The sequence below is a fragment of the Nicotiana sylvestris genome, chromosome 5, assembly GCF_000393655.2.
Source record: "Nicotiana sylvestris chromosome 5, ASM39365v2, whole genome shotgun sequence".
Taxonomy (NCBI): Eukaryota; Viridiplantae; Streptophyta; class Magnoliopsida; order Solanales; family Solanaceae; genus Nicotiana; species Nicotiana sylvestris.
The window spans coordinates 157552198-157568970 of NC_091061.1; positions in this window are offsets into that span (position 1 = coordinate 157552198).

A 16773-nucleotide genomic window follows, 5' to 3' on the forward strand; every position below is an offset into this window, starting at 1 on the left:
GAAGCCCAAGTAGATTGTTTTAAACACAAGTTTTGGCCCATTTCTTTCATTTCTTTCATTTGGCTTGGATGATTTTGGAGAGTTCAAGGAAGGATTTTCACCAAGCAACACTAGGTAAGTGATTTCTTCCTATTTGTGAGTTAAATATTTCATCTTACATGGATTTAGACATGGAAAATTAGTATAAATTTGGAATTTTTTAGGAAGACCTGGAATTTGGAATTTTGGACTTTTACCTTGAATTTGAGCATGAAAATTAGAGAAAATTGTATATTTGAGTTAATAAAGCTATGGGTAGAATTATCTTCGAGAAATTTCGGAATCCGGGCACGTGGGCCCGAGGGCATTTTGGTCAACTTTTCGAGCAGAGTTAGGAACTTATATAATTTAAATTGTTACTAGTATTAGAGTAAATATTTTTTGGTTTGCCCGTTGTTTGAATAGTGTTGGGGAGTTGTGCATCAATTGGAGTCGTTGGAAGGGCTTGGAAGCCGGTTGTGGAAATTTCGAAGCGAGATGAGTCTCCTTTCTAAGCTTGTAAGAGGGAATTGTCCTCATAGGTAAAATAATTGGTTATGTGCTTCTATTTGTGGGGGCTACGTACGTACAAGATGACGAGAGTCCGTGCGTAGCTACTATTATGTTTAAGTCCTGGTAGCCTAGGACCCAAAATCATGCTATACTTGGAATAATTGTAATCTTATTGACAGTTGAATTGCTTAAATCCTATCGAATTGTTAAATGAATTTCTCAAAGGTAAACTTCATTTTTCTTGAATCATTAAAAGAGAATTGGCTTTTATTGGATAAACGTTCCCCGATAAATTCTTAATTGGCTGTTTGAGCATGTATTTCAATGTGTACTGGCGTCGCATGAATGATTCGCGAGCAGGGTGATTGTTTAACCTCTTCCGAAATCCACCCGAGACCCTCGGAACCTTAATCGATTATACCAGCATGTCCCAAAACATGATACAAACTCGCTCGAGGCCTCAAATCACATCAAACAATGTCGAAATCATGAATCGTACTCCAATCCAAACTTTATGAACTTTAAATTTCAAACTTCTACATTTAATGCCGAAACCCATCAAATCACGTCCGGTTGACCTTAAATTTTGCACACAAGTCATATTCGACATTACGGACCTGTTCCAACTTTTGGAATTGGAATCCGACCCCAATATCAAAAAGTCAAACTCTCGGTCAAACTTCTCAAAAACCTTCAAATATCTATCTTTAGCCAAATGACTTCAAAACGACCTACGAACCTCCGAATTCACTTCCGATCGCGCTCCCAATACCAGAATCACCATACAGAGCTATTCCCAGGCTAGGATTCCCAAACGAACATTGATAACACTGAAATGCACTTCAACCCAAACTTATGAGATTCTTCCAAAATGCTAACATTCGCAATAGGCGCCGAAACATTCCCGGGTCTTCCAAAACCCAGTTTGGACATACGCCCGAGTCCGAAATCATCATACAAACCTACTGAAACTTTCAAATCCTGATTTCGATGTTGTTTACTCAAAAATCCAATCTTAGTCCATTCTTTCAACTTAAAACTTCTGAAATGAGAATTCACTTTTCAAATCAACTCCGAACTTCCCGAAATTCAATTCTGACGATGCGTACAAGTCATAATACCTGAAGTGAAGCTGTTCATGGCCTCAAACCACCGAAGAACGCGCTAAATCTCAAAATGACCGATCGGGTCATTACACTTTCCCCCCTCCCATCTTTACCTGTAAATATCTGCTTTTATTTTTCCGTTATATATGATTTAATTACACAGATTTATTTGGTAGTCTGGTCCTAGACTCGTCACTACTTCATCGAGGTTAGGCTAGGCACTTACTAGTACATGTGGCCGGTTGTGCTGATACTACACTCTGCACTATGTGCAGATCCCGGTGCTACAGCTTTTGGACCGTAGAAAGGTTGTTGCCTTCAGTCCAACAGGCAACCCGAGGTAGTCCTGTAGGTGTCCACAGGCCTTGGCGTCTCCTTCTATCATTTCCTTTTGTTTTTACTTATTCAGAGACAGATTCGTGTATTTTCATTCAGACTTTATTTGTAGTATTCGTAGATGGTCCGTGACTTTGTGATACCAAATTCTGGGTAGTGTTGTACATCGGATTCATGTAGCAATTTTTGGTTAAAATATTAATTTTTCATCTTTCACAATTCTAGTTATTTAATTTATTCTGCTGTTTGATCATCTATTATGTTGAACTGTTGAAAAAGGCTTGTTGATATCCAATATTTCTTTCTATGTATTTTTACACTCAAAATGCTTTGAAAATAGCATGTGTATGCATATATAAGCATGCCCAAGAGTTTTGGTATTTTTTCCTAATTTTTAAGATTTTTAAAATCAATTTATTGCCTATTTTAGGAGTTCAAAATCCAATAATTATTCCTAAAATTATCATTTTGGTGAATAATTTATTTCCATTCTCATATTTATACCAAAATATGATTAAGGTGATTTTTTCATATTTTTACAAATTTATTTGGTATTTTTAAAGCTGAATTGCATATAATTGCAATTATAGCCTATCTTACGATTAACAACATTTTACAATTATAAAATCATTCCCAGTATTTTTAGATTAATGTTTATATATTATTAATTAGTTCAGTACTTTTACTTTGTTTTTAAAATCATTTTAGCTATTCTTTATAAAATAAAAAGGGGGAAATTGGCTATTTAACACAAAGCCCATTATTATTTCAATTTTAGCCTCAAATTGATCCCTAATTCCGCCCAAATTGAAACAACCCAATTTCAATTTTTACCCGACCCTTTGACCCGTTTTCAGACCCACCCGACTTCCCTTTTAATCCTGGCCGTTGATCATTTTGATCAACGACCGTTATTCGTTCTTTCCTTTTTAAATTCCCATACCCCCTAACCCTAACTCATTTGTATCAAAGACGCCGCCTTCATCTCCCAAATCCTCTATAGCCCTCTCCTAAACCCTAGCTACTTTCCACCTACTTCTGTCATGTTTCCACCGGAATCCATGGCATTCCTGGCCATGGATGGCCTGTGCTCACTCTCTCTCACCATTAAACTTAAGTTACTCAAAGTTTGGAGGCCTGACTTCAAAGGTTTTCTTTAGATCTGTCTCAGATCTGTAAGATCTATGGCCTCTCCGGCCATTTTCCGGCGTGTTCGAGCAATATGAGTCTTTTCGACTCAGGATCCGACTTTCCTCAAGACCTTCTCATTCTAGGGTCTTCTCTGCCATTTTTAAGCCTTCCAAGGTTCTATACTTGCTTATTTCTTTCAGATCTGTGACATGCCTTGTCTTTACTTGACGTTTTAAGATTTTTCCTCAAATTTCCCTTTCGAAATTGTTCCAATTCGATTTTTAGGGTTTCTGGAAAAGTTTCTTTAAATGTTTTTTGACTCTTTTGTTCTTTCTTTATGTGTGTTTTATACTTGTATGTTTATTTCTTATTATGCTCGAGTTTGCTCTCTCTTGTTTCTTCCTGATTATGCAAGACTTTTTCTGTTCTTTGTTCACATATTAATTTGTGTTGTTTTCCTCATTCTTTGCTATACGTGTTTAAGTTTGAGCTCTTTGATTTTGTTACTGAGTTTTGTTTATGTTCCTGCTTGCATGCTTTTACCTACTTTGTTTAAAACTCGTAGCCTCTATTTCTTCTGAACCTTTTTTGTGTATGTTTGCCTCTCTCAATGACCTTGATTTCTCACCCCTGATTCTATTTGAAACCCTAAAGATTTGGGGATTTTCTTTGATAAGTGGCACTAGGGTTTCACTTTGGGACCCTAAGTTTCCAGACTCACTGTGAGCCTGTAATCAAACTCGAAATCCTGTTTGCTTGTGACTCTGAAACTTCCATTGTTAGACTCTTTCTTTGTTTAAGCTGTATGCTTTTTATATGAGAAAAACTCCTCTTTTAAAAGGTTTCACCAACCAAGTGATTGATTTTGAAATCCCTTTAATAAGGCTAGTGATTCGTGACTGATTCCTTTCGATTGGATCTCCTTTACCCTACTGGCTGTTTTCTTGGTCTTTTTGTGTAAAAACCCCATGCTTGAGATGTTTTCCTTAAATACACGATCTTGTGTATTTCTTCTATAACTCCGTACCAGTTTGAATTATTTCTATACTTATATGACTCTTTCCTTAATTACTTGAAATTCCTCGTGATCACAATTGGATCCAGGATCCTTTTGATTGATTTTTTGAACTGGTGCCCTGTTTTGCTTTATAAAAACACTATTATTTCAACTTTCCTTAATTACCCACTATGTATTTGACCTTTTTATGCACTATGTGGTTTCCTTGCCCTAATCAGCCTTATTAAACTGATTTCCTTCCTTATTCTATCTTGTCTAGCCGTTTGGACTAGACTCCTTAATTAGAGGAGTCCAGTTGTCTTAATTGACACTAATTGATTGATATTTCTATGTTTGTACACTCTTTGCCTATGTATTGCTTGTTTTCAAAACTATATAAGGACCTAGTCCTCCCTCTTTCTATGAGGAATCAATTCTCAAAAAAAAAAAAAAATAGACGCACACTGAAATACATACGAACAAAAACACTTTCTTGCAACACTGTTATAAATTCCGCTTTGCTTGATATCTTTTGGAACTGCTGTTTACAACTTGGCTCTCTCAAGGCTACTTTTTCTTACTTATTTTCGTTCGAAACTGGTATGTCTTTTATAATTTTCTGCCTCACTCCTATGTGTTTACTTTGCAGTTTCAGACTGTTTGTCTACTTTACTGCTCATATTCAGTAATTTGTGCTAAATATTTTCCCTCCCTACTTCTGTTTCTGTTATGAATCCCTACCCCTATTCTCTTCTATGCGCCTGAGTTAAGGTCTTGGCCTAACAGTATCCTAATTACTACCCAGGCCATAACCTGATCCACAATGGATCCTAACTCTCAATGTTTGGCTAGCAGGCTGGTCAGGGGTGTGCCAGCATTCCAAATTGTTGGGCATGACCACCAGCCTGCCATGGCTCTCCCTGATTCCCTTCCCCTGTACACTTACACTCATTCTTAGAATTTTAAGTTCTGCCCCTCTCTTATGAGACTTGCTTTGGGACCTTGAGTTCCCTTTGAACTTGGACATCTGAGGGATGGCATTTCCACACTGCACCATGTTCTTAATTCTGCAATGTTTTGGGGTGTAAGCACTGCCTGGAGTCCCTTTGAGACTCTTGGGAACTTTGACACACCCCAAATATGATAAAGTCTTTTGGAAATCTGATCCTGGAAGTTAATTTATCTCATATTGTTGGACTTTGAATCTGAATTAGGCTGTTTAGATGCAGCTGGAACTTTTGATGTAATTTTACTTTCTTTTCTAATTCATTCGGGCCTGTAATAATATGTCAAAACTATTGGGGATGGTTAGTGGAAAGGGAGGGGAATGAATGCATGCAAAGGGTAGAAAACCTGCCTATAGGTTATTTACAATTTCTGCACTTCTGCATTTCTGCATTTAGAAAACATGCCTATAGCCTTTCTGCACTTCTGCATTTTTTTTAATTTAGAAAACATGCCTATAGTCTTTCTGCAACTTCTGCATTTCTGCATTTAGAAAACATGCCTATAGTCTTTCCGCAACTTCTGCATTTCTGCATTTAGAAAACATGCTTATAAGTTTGCACTTCTGCATTTATGCATTTTAGAGATTAAGCCTATAGGTTCTGCATATAAAATCATGTCTTAGGTTTTTTTTCTGCATATACACGCCATTAGGCAAACGATCTTAGGCTTAATAATAACCAATTCATTCTAGATATCATGTCTATAGGATTCTTGCAACTGTTTAAAACCAATGACACTTAGAGATCATGCCTATAGGATCAAATTAACTGAATCAGTTTCGTTTTTCAATCTAAAACCAGTCTTAAAGTCTAGAGATCTTTGTTTATAAAGTCAGCAACATTTTCCTTAAAATCAATACAACTCTATTAGATGTCATGCCTTTAGGCCTCACCTAGGCAAATTATTAGGTGATTAATTAACCGTGTCAGTCTTCGATAACTACATCTAGACAAGGCTAATTCGGACTCCTCATCTGAGAAATATGTGATGAATCAACCTATCCAACGCCTTAATTTAATTCAGACCAAACCAGTACTTGTAAGTCATGCTAAATAATCTGCTGATTTGAACGAGGAGGCCTACTTGAGCCTTAACTGCTATTTGTTCCCCTTTTAACTGCTATTTGTTATTGCTTGTCACCTAGATTTTTATCCTTTTGAAAACTCTGAAAAATTCCCAACTCCCTCCCCTTTAGGATTAATAGTCTCAATGCCTCCGAGACTGACAGGATTGGGACGGGTAATAGCATGCAATAAGCAGCGATACCATTCTGCGCTTTAATACCTTAATGGGTTGGGAAGGGTAGATATAGATATGATGACCGGCGCGCTAATATCACGTGTGACCCCTCTTCTGAGGAGTGATTGCTCGATATTGCATTGAAGTGATCCATGTTAATCACAAACCTAGGACCCCTTTTCTATATTTTCTTCCTTTAGAGTTGTTTAAACTTTTCAAATGCTGGCTCTCTTTCTACTTACTTTCATAAGTTTCAACCTAATTGCAATGTTGTATGCAATTCCTCATTTGAGCCTTGATTGTTTACTTGTAAAGTCACAATTGTAACATGGCCGGGAACCACACTTGTGGATCCTGAGGGGTGCCTAACACCTTCCCCTCGGGATAATTTCTAGCCCTTACCCTAATCTCTGGTCTCTTCATCTCAAACCCTTCTTAAAGTGTCCTAATGCACTATAATCATTAGGTGATGACTCTTCAATTTCTAAACCCAATTCTCGAAAGGGAATAGAGTTGTCCTCCCAATGTCGTATACCCGATTTCTGACCCGACGATTAGCGAAAAGGGGGCGTCGACAAGGCTTAATAAAAAGGGTAATGAATTTATAACATTCGGCTTTCCTAGCTTCCACAAGTAGGCACAATCACGACTCCTGAGGGTGAAAAATCCGGATCGTGATAGTGATATACTAACAGTACATGTAATTCTCCGTTTTAACAAATTTACATATGGAATTTATCCTGAAATTGTTTTTAAAACTTAATATTTTATATTAGAAAATATACTTTATAGCAGAACCACTTGATATACGACTGTCAAAAGTGGTAATACTTTTAAAAGCTCAAGGGCGAGTCCTAGTGTATTTTGGGCTATTATGATATTTGTTAAAGGTAAGACGGTGGGTTCAATTCACAACACAACATGAGAGTAAGACATTGTGTTTGAGTCCTAGTGCACCATGATGATAAGAGATAAGTTCAAGTCCCAACTCATTGTGGCCTAGCATGCCTTTATATGGGTAAGACATTGAGTTTGAGTCTTAATGCACCATATTGATGATACAACGATGACTATAGAAAAATAATATATTTTCATGAAAAAGCATGAAGTTTGTCCCACTTGATTTTGTCACGACCAAAAATCCAACTCGCCGTGATGGCACCTAACCCAACACGCTAGGTAAGCCAGTTAATAATGAACCAATTCAAATGAGGTTTATTAAGAGAAGAAATTATAATACAACTAAACTATTATACAAAGAATTCCCAAGGACTGGTAATACAAATCATGAGCTTCTAAGATTTAGAGTTTACAAAGCTGGTATGAAATAAATACATCATCTGTCTAAAATATACATGAACAAATTACAATTCTAAAGCTACCAAGATCAAGAGGCAGCTATGACCGGAATAGAGGTACCTCTTCATTTTCAGATCCCGCCATGCACAACAATATCAACATCCAAAATCTGCACATAGTGTGCATCAGTGCAGTATGAGTACAACCAAACACATGTACTCAATAAGTAATAAACCTAATCTTAGGTTGAAAGTTGTGGCGAGTTGGGACAAGGGTCAGAGTCCAACTCCAATAACCAGCAACAATTCATAACGAGATAATAAAAATTGTACAAGAAATAATGTAGAGGTATGATGCTCAACTCGTTCATAGTGACGGGAAAATATGCATGTTTTTCAAAGATGTCAGCAAAAGTCAACTCTTTTCACCAAATCACCAGAAATATGAGTAAGAGTCTGTTTGGAAAGCCACCGGGTAATTGAAATTGGTGTAATTACTAGGGTAGTAATTACACATCCTATTAATGTGATGGCCCAAAAGGTCATCACTTGTGTTGCAATGAAATTCTACGTTCTGAGGCCTTAAAAACCTCCCTTAACACCACCTCAATTTGCGTGCATAGTTCGGGCGCGTAGCCGGAAAGCTTAAATGTGAAAATCTGTAAAAAAAAAAATAAGTTTTGACTATAAAATGAATAAATTTGACTTCGATCAACATTTTGGGTAAACGGACCCAGACCCATGATTTGACGGTCCTGTAGGGTCCATAGGAAAATATGGGACTTGGGCGTATGCCCGAAATCGAATTCCGAGGTCCCAAGCCCGAGAAACAAATTTTTTAAAGAAAATTATTTTCTGAAATTGTTTAAAGAAATTTAAAATAAAATTTGCTTAGAACATGGTGGTATCGGGCCGGTATTTTGGTTTCGGTGCCCGGTACAGGTCTTATATATGATTTAAGACATTTCTGTGGAATTTGGTGAAAAGCAGATGTCATATGACGTGATTCGGACTTAAATCGCAAAATTGATGTTTAAAGAAGTTTTGAGAAAATTTCATTGATCTCGAGATTTAATTTGATGTTCATGATGTTATTTTGATGATTTGATTACACGAATAAGTCCGTAGGATGTTTTTGAGGTTTTGTGTGCGCTTGGTTTGGAGTTCCGAGGGCTCGGGTGAGTTTCGGGTAGGTTCCGGGGTGTCTTAGGCTTAAAAACTGAGTTGTTGCAGGCTTAGAGAGGTGGGGGACCTCTGAACAGGCCAGTGCAGTCTGCACGATATGGACTGCTGCCGCGGAGAGGCTTGTGCGGCCGCACTAGTTTTGGTACGGTCTGCGGTGAAGAACAATTCACTTGTCTGACTTCGGAAGCCTATATCTTTTGATCTACAAGGAATTTTGAGATGATTCAAAAACAAAAGTTGTAGTCTAACGTGTCTAGTTTCCAGAAAGGTAAAGAAATCATAATTTGTAAATCTATAGAGAAAGGTATGGCCAAAATACTAAGACCTGTCACTGTAGAACACAGGAAGCCCGTGCGGCCGCAGTTGATTTTGTGCGGTCCGCACAGAGCATCTGAGGGCAGTATGTTTAGACGGGATTTTCAGTTATTTTTCATTTTTTAAGACTTCAAAAATATAAGAGGCGATTTTTCAAACAACATTTCTTCTCCAAATCAATTGTAAGTCATTTTTAACTAGTTTTCTTCAATCATTAACATCTTTTAACATGATTTCAACTTTAAATCAATGATTTTCATGGGGGAAATTGGGTGTTTTGAGTAGAACCTAGGTTTTCAAAAATTGGAGATTTGGACCTCGATTTGAGGTTCGATTTCAATACAAATTATATATTTGAGCTCGTGGGGGAATGGGTAATCGGTTTTTGGTTCGAACCTCGGGTTTTGACCACGGGGGCCCGGGGGCGATTTTGACTTTTTGGGTATAACTTTGGAAAACTAATTTTCATGCATTCAAATTGATTTATTTAGCGTTTATTGATGTAATTAAGTAACTTGTGACTAGATACGAGTGAATTGGTGGTGGAATCAAGGGGTAAAGCTATAATTGAATCGTGAATTGTGTTCGTGACATCGAGGTAAGTGTTTGGTCTAATCTTAGCTTGAGGGATTAGGAGTTGTGTCCTATTTTCTATTTACTTCTTGTTGAGTACGACGTATAGGTATGGTGGCGAGTATCTATGCATTGGTGTCAAGCATTCGTGAGTCTTATATTGTGATTTTCATGATTTCGTTGTATTATTCATGCCTTGGTGAAGATTTCTAATTGTTGTATAAAGTTTGTGGAAAGAATTGTGACCTATGAACATTGAGGAGCGTTGGCTCAAGTTGTATAGCAAAATTGTGAAAGTATAAGTGACAATTGAACTTTTAGAGCATTGGCTCGAGTTGTGAAATGAGTTGTGAAATTATAAGTGATAATTGAAACTATAGAGCATTGGCTCGAGTTGTGAAGTGAATTGTGAAGTAAGAGTGAGAAAGAGAAGATATCATTATGTTGCCCCCTTGCCAGGCTATTGTTGAATTGTGGTTCCCTTGCATTGTATTCTTAATTGATATTACAGATGCTTAGGTTGATGACTCTTTGTGTTGGGTAGGGATTATGGGTATAGCTGAGATAGTTAGGTATCAGAATGAGGTTGGTTATAGCTGATGTAGTTAGGTATGGTGACGAGTTTGGTTATAGCTGAGGTGGTTAGATGTTGTAACGAGTTTGGTTATAGCTGAGGTAGTTAGGTGTGGTATCAAGTTTGGTTATAGTTGTTTCTCCCTTGACGGGACGTGATTGCTTATGCTGTCGAATCCCTTGCCGGGATAGTGTAAACCTTATTGATCTCTTGTCGGGACTCTCGTTATAATTGTAAATATTATATATGGATCGGGTTGCAAGCCGTAACAATATTATATATGGATTAGGTTGCACGCCGCAACAACATTATATATGGATCAGGTTGCACGTCGCGACAATATTATATGTGGATCGGGTTGCACGCCGCAACAATATTATATGTGGATCGGGTTGCACGCCACAATAATATTATATGTAGATGGTGTTGCATGCCGCAACAAAGATATAATAAAATGGGAGCGGGTGGTACGCCTACTACAAGACAAGTGAAATGGGAGCGGGTGGTATGCCTACCACAAGATATAATAAAATGGGAGCGGGTGGTACGCCTACCACAAGACAAGTGAAATGGGAGCGGGTGACACGCCTGCCATGAGATATGAAAAGAAAGTGAAATCTGCCTTTGTTCCCTTTTTCTTGTTAGTGGGTGGTTTTGATTCCTTAATAATTCTCTTGATATTCTGTTTTACCTGCTATTCCCCGAAGCATTTTTCCCCCTCCCAACTTTACTTGTTTATTTATGTATTTCTTTCCCGCTATATATAATTGAACTGCACAGGTTTATTTGGTAGTATGGTTCTAGCCTCGTTAGTACTTCGCCGAGGTTAGGCTAGGCATTTACCAGCACATGGGGTCGGTTGTGCTGATACTACACCCTACACTCTTTTGTGCAGACCCCAGTGTTGTGGATTTCGGACCGTAGTGAGATTGCTGATTCTTGATTATCAGGCGACCCGAGGTAGTCCTGTAGGCGTCCGCAGTCCTTGGCGTCTCCTTCTATCTACTTTTCTGTTTCTTACATGTATTTCCAGAAACAGTGTTGTAATTAATTCTTTCAGACCTTTATTTGTAGTATTCTTAGATCGTCTGTGAAACTGTGACACCAGTTCTGGGTAGTCGAGACTCAAACAGTTGTAATAGATATTCATGTTCAGATGACTTATTATTTTGTTCCGCTTATGTTATACTCCGTTGTTTAAATGTTATTTCTTCATAATTGTTAAAGAGAATAAAATTGGTAAAAAGGTAGATGGTTCAATAATTGGCTTGCCTAGCTCACATTAGTAGGCGCCATCACGACTCCCGATGTGGGAAATCCGGGTCGTGACAATTAATTACACATTTGTGTAATTACAACTACCTGTTTGTTTGTCATAGTATAATTACAATGTAATTACAAGTTTACTGTTTGGTTGCACAAGTGTAATTACACAGTTAGATTAAATGTTAAATGAAGTAATTATCAAAACTTAAAAGTTAATATAATAAATATATGCCTAAAAATAATTTTTATATATTTCAAATTAATAATATTTAGTTTAGATACTTACAAAAACAAAAAATATAAGTTTTGTAAGAACATCATGGAATTCATGTTTGATAAAATAAATTACTAATATTTATAAATATAATGTCATAACATTATTCAAATGTTTGACAAAACTAGAATTCTAACTAAACAATGAACGACATGCAATGTGAGGCAATACTACTAAAATAAGTAAATTGGAACCATGAGTATAACAGAATTTTAAAATTCAAAAAAAAATATAAATAATTTAACATATGTCAAATTCCAACATAATAATCGTAACTACAACTTAAGATTAGGAAACATAATAAGTTTATAATCATATTCAACAATGAAATTCCACTGTAATTGCATTACTTATTATATGTCAAGTTGGTTAATGACTCATTATTTTTAATATTTAGAGTTGTACTTTCAAAAAATAGAATAATAAAATAAATAAAAAATAAAATATAAGCAATTACATTGAATCACAAATAAGTAAAGGTAAAGAAATAAAAGACAAATAACGTACAAAGAAAAATATATTTTAAAATTTCAAAAGAAATTAAAAAATAAAAATAAAATAAAAAATAAAATAATAGAAATAAAAAGTTATAAAGAAAATTGTCACGACCCCGGTTCGCCCTCCGTGAACCATCGTGACGGCACCTAGTCCTCTACGACTAGGTAAGCCTAAATTGCGGAAGATAACCAAAGTGCGGAATAAAAACAAATTAAAACAGAATGAAGAGTGATAAAACAGTGTTTAAAAGTGCCGCTCGTCATACACAATATTTAACTCTCAGAAACCAATACATATCTCCAAGAACCGGAAACCCATGAATCACAAGCTAAGGATCACTACACAGTACTCTAACTCCAGAATATTTAACAAGGAAAAGAAATACAGAAGGGCAAATGTTCAAAAGCTAGAATAGAAAAGGACTCCTCGATCTGCGGACGTGGCAGATATACCTCGAAGTCGCTGGAGCAGCCGCCTCGCCTCAAGGGTGATAAGACTGAGTCGCAGTACCTGGATCTGCACATGAAAAACATGCACAGAAGGGGCATGAGTACACTACAGCGGTAGTCAGTAAGTTCCAAGCCTAACCTCGGTCGGGTAGTGACGAGGAAGGTCAGAGCCCTACTGAGATAAAATAAAGAATATAAGACATGACAGTATAAAATAAGCAGTACAGTTGAAAACTAATGATAAGAATTTAATACAGGAAAACAAGGAATTCAATAACTGAAACAGAGGCAAAAACAATCATAAGGAAATAACCGGGGATCTCTCAGTATCCCAAGGATCTCTTAGTACCCTCAATATATATCAGGGATCTCTTGGTATCCCGAAGATCTCTCGGTATCCTCAATATATATCAGGGATCTCTTGGTATCCCGAGGATCTCTTGGTATCCTCAATATGTGCTAGAGATCTCTTGGTATCCTCCATATATGTGTCTGGGATCTCTCGGTATCCCGCACCTCAGTTCAGATCATAGATACGTACAGGGGATCTTAAAGTAAAACACACAGCAACAACACAAGAATACTAAGCTCAATTTCGTATCAAGTAAACATGTAATTCTAATCTAACATGTTTCATATAATTCAATTAAGGCAGTTTAAGCAAATAAATAGTTAAGTCAATTAGACATGCTTTTTTTAAGCTAATAGCAGGTTTAAATTGCAATTAAAATGAAACAGGAAAAGGAACACAATTGAAATTACTTAAAGAAAACCAGATTTTCAAAAATTAGCTCAAGTACGCACTCGTCACCTCACGTACAAGGCATTTTAAATATCAAATATACCGAATCCTAAGGGGAAGGTCCCCCACACAAGGTTAGACAAGTCACTTACCTTGAACCAGCTCAAAATCAACCCGAAACCACGCTCTTGCCATGAGTACTTGACTCCAAATGGCTCAAATCTATTCAATTCAATTGCATAATGTAAATAACACTTCAAATAACTGATTCTACAAAGAAATTCTAAGCTAATACGCGAAATTAGGTAAAATGACCAAAATACCCTGAGGGCCCACGTCTCAGAATTAAGTAAAATTTATATTTTCAGAATCCTCACACTCTCCCGAGTTCATGCATACCAAAATTATCCAAATCTAAGGTCAAATTCCCAATCAAAAGTCGAATTCTAGGTCTAAGAACTTCCTTCCAACGTTTCCCCAATTTTCATCTCCAATCCGAAATTAAATGATGAGTTCGTGTTTGGATTAATGGGTTACAAGAAAAAAGGAGTAAAGAATCATTACCCAATCAATATCTCTAAAAATTCCTCAAAATCTCGCTCAAATCCGAGCTCCCAAGCTTAAGTTTTTATAAAAATGGCTTAACCCTCGATTTTGAAATTTTATATTCTGCCCAGGTATTTCCTTCTTCGCGAACGCGGAAGGACCCTCGCATTTACGAAGCACAACTTTGCTTGGTCCAGCTTTCCTTCATCGCAAACGCGAAGCCCTAGTCGCGAATGCGGTGCACAATCTACTCCTCCTACGCGAACGCGGGAACACCATCGTGAACGCATAGGTATAAGACCTTTCAGCTTCGCGAACGCGGGAGAAATTTCGCAAACGCGAAGAATTAATCCTCCCCCAACTCCTCTTCTCGAACGCGAGACCCCAATCGCGAACGCGAAAAAGGAAAACTGAACTGGGCTGCTGCAATTTTTTGCAATTCCTCTAAGTCCAAAAATGACCACTTGAGCATCCGAAACACACCCGAAGCCCCTGGGACCTCAACCAAACCTGTCAACCGATCCTAAAACATCATTCAAACTTTTTCCAACATTCGGAACGCTCAAAACAACATCAAAACACCTATTTTTCATCGGATTCAAGCCTAAGAATTCAAAAAACTCTAAAAATATGTTTTTGATCAAAAAGTCTATCAAACCTCGTCCGAATGACCTGAAATTTTGCACACACGTCACATTAAACACTACGGAGCTACTCCAACTTCCGGAATTCCATTCTGACCCTCGGATCATAATTTGACTATCGAATCGGAAACTTTAAATATTCAACTTTTGGCATTTCAAGCCTAAATTAGCTACGGACCTCCAAAACACAATCCGAACACGCCCCTAAGCCCGAAATCACCCAACTGAGCTAACGGAACCATCAGATTTACATTCCAAGGCCGTCTTCACACTGTTCCAACTACGGTTAACTTTCCAACACTTAAGCTCTCATTTAGGGACTAAGTGTCCCAAAACTTTCCGAAAACTAAAAACCGAACATCCCGGTAAATCAAAACAGTAGAAATAAACTTGGGGAAATCAGTTAATAGGGGATTGGGGCGTTGAATCTTAAGATGACCGGCCGGGTGGTCACAAAAATAAATTAAAATAAAAACAAAAAGGAAAGAAACTAAAAAGCAACCTTGTAATTACACAATATAATTACCATCAATTCTCACCTCCCCCTTGAGAATTGGAGAGTGTAATTACACCCCTCCAATTACACCCAATTCCATGTTGACCAAGTAATTCCTTGGCTAAACAAACATGTCAAACTGTGTAATTACACCCAATTATACTCAAATCCATTTCCAAGGTGGCTTTCCAAACAGGCTCTAAGTTTGAAAACTGTGATTTTTCCCAAAAACCTTTCAACAATAAATAAGATGTTTCATTTTCAAATAGCATGAGAAAAGTACATCTCTATGCCTACATGTCAATATGAAAGTGAAATCATGATTGTCACAAAGATCGAGTGCCATGAGGAAATGCATCTCTATGCATGTATCTCAAGTATGCATGTCAAATGTTATGCATCGCAGTGATGAACTTATGTATTTACACTCTCAAAATACTCAATCTCATTGTCTCTCACTCTCACTCATCACGCTCAATACTCAGCACACATAGTTACTTAGTACTGTACAGGGCAGATCCAACCCAAAAATCAATAACAATTGCACTCATTGTGGGTGTGCAGGATCCGGAGGGGCATATCCAGCCCAAGTTCTATAATAAACCAATCATGGCATGAATCAATAATACCTGTTGCGACGTGCAGCCCGATCCCATCATGAATCAATAATACATGCTACGACGTGTAGCCTGATCTCATAAATATCCTCACAAACACGCCCTCGGCCTTACTCAGTCATCAATCTCTTCAGTCTCTCGGGCTCACAATGTCATGAAATCAGCCCCAAAAATAATAATGTGATGTATCAATAAATGGTAACAGATACCGAGATATGATCTACAAATAAATGTGTATGACTGAGTATGTAATGGCAATGTAAGCAAATAAGTCAACAACAGAAATGACCTCAGTGGGTCCTAATAGGATAAGCATATAGTCTAGGCATGGTTTCAAAAAATGGATCACAACTCAATTACTCTATCATGTAGAGATTCCATGGATACAGATAAGATTAGGTAACTACACAATATCATATAAATAACCAAGTCACAATTCACATGGTGCACGTCCACACACCCGTCACCTAGCATGTGCATCACCTTAACACCAAACACACATCACGTATATTCAGGGGTTCATACCTCAGCACCAAGTTTAGAAGTTTTACTTACCTTGATCAAGACAAACCAAATACCGAGTAAGCCAAACAATACTCCAAAAATGTCATCCCGTGTGTACCAACCTCTAAAGCTCGAAACTAGACAAAACAAACTCAAGAACATCAAATAATGCTTAAGAAAATAATTCCAAATGATAAAGGTTGAATTCTTAATCAAAACCCCAAAGTCAACCAAAAAGTTAAACCCGGACTAGCACTTCGGAACCCGACGAAACTCACAAAATCCGGCAACCCATTCAATTACGAGTCTAACCATACTAGTTTCCCTCAAATCTAGCTCCAAATCGATGTTCAAAACTCAAAAATTCACTCTATGAAACTTTAGACAAAAATCCCCAATTTACTCTTCAAAATTACAATCCAATCACCAAACACGAAGATAGAT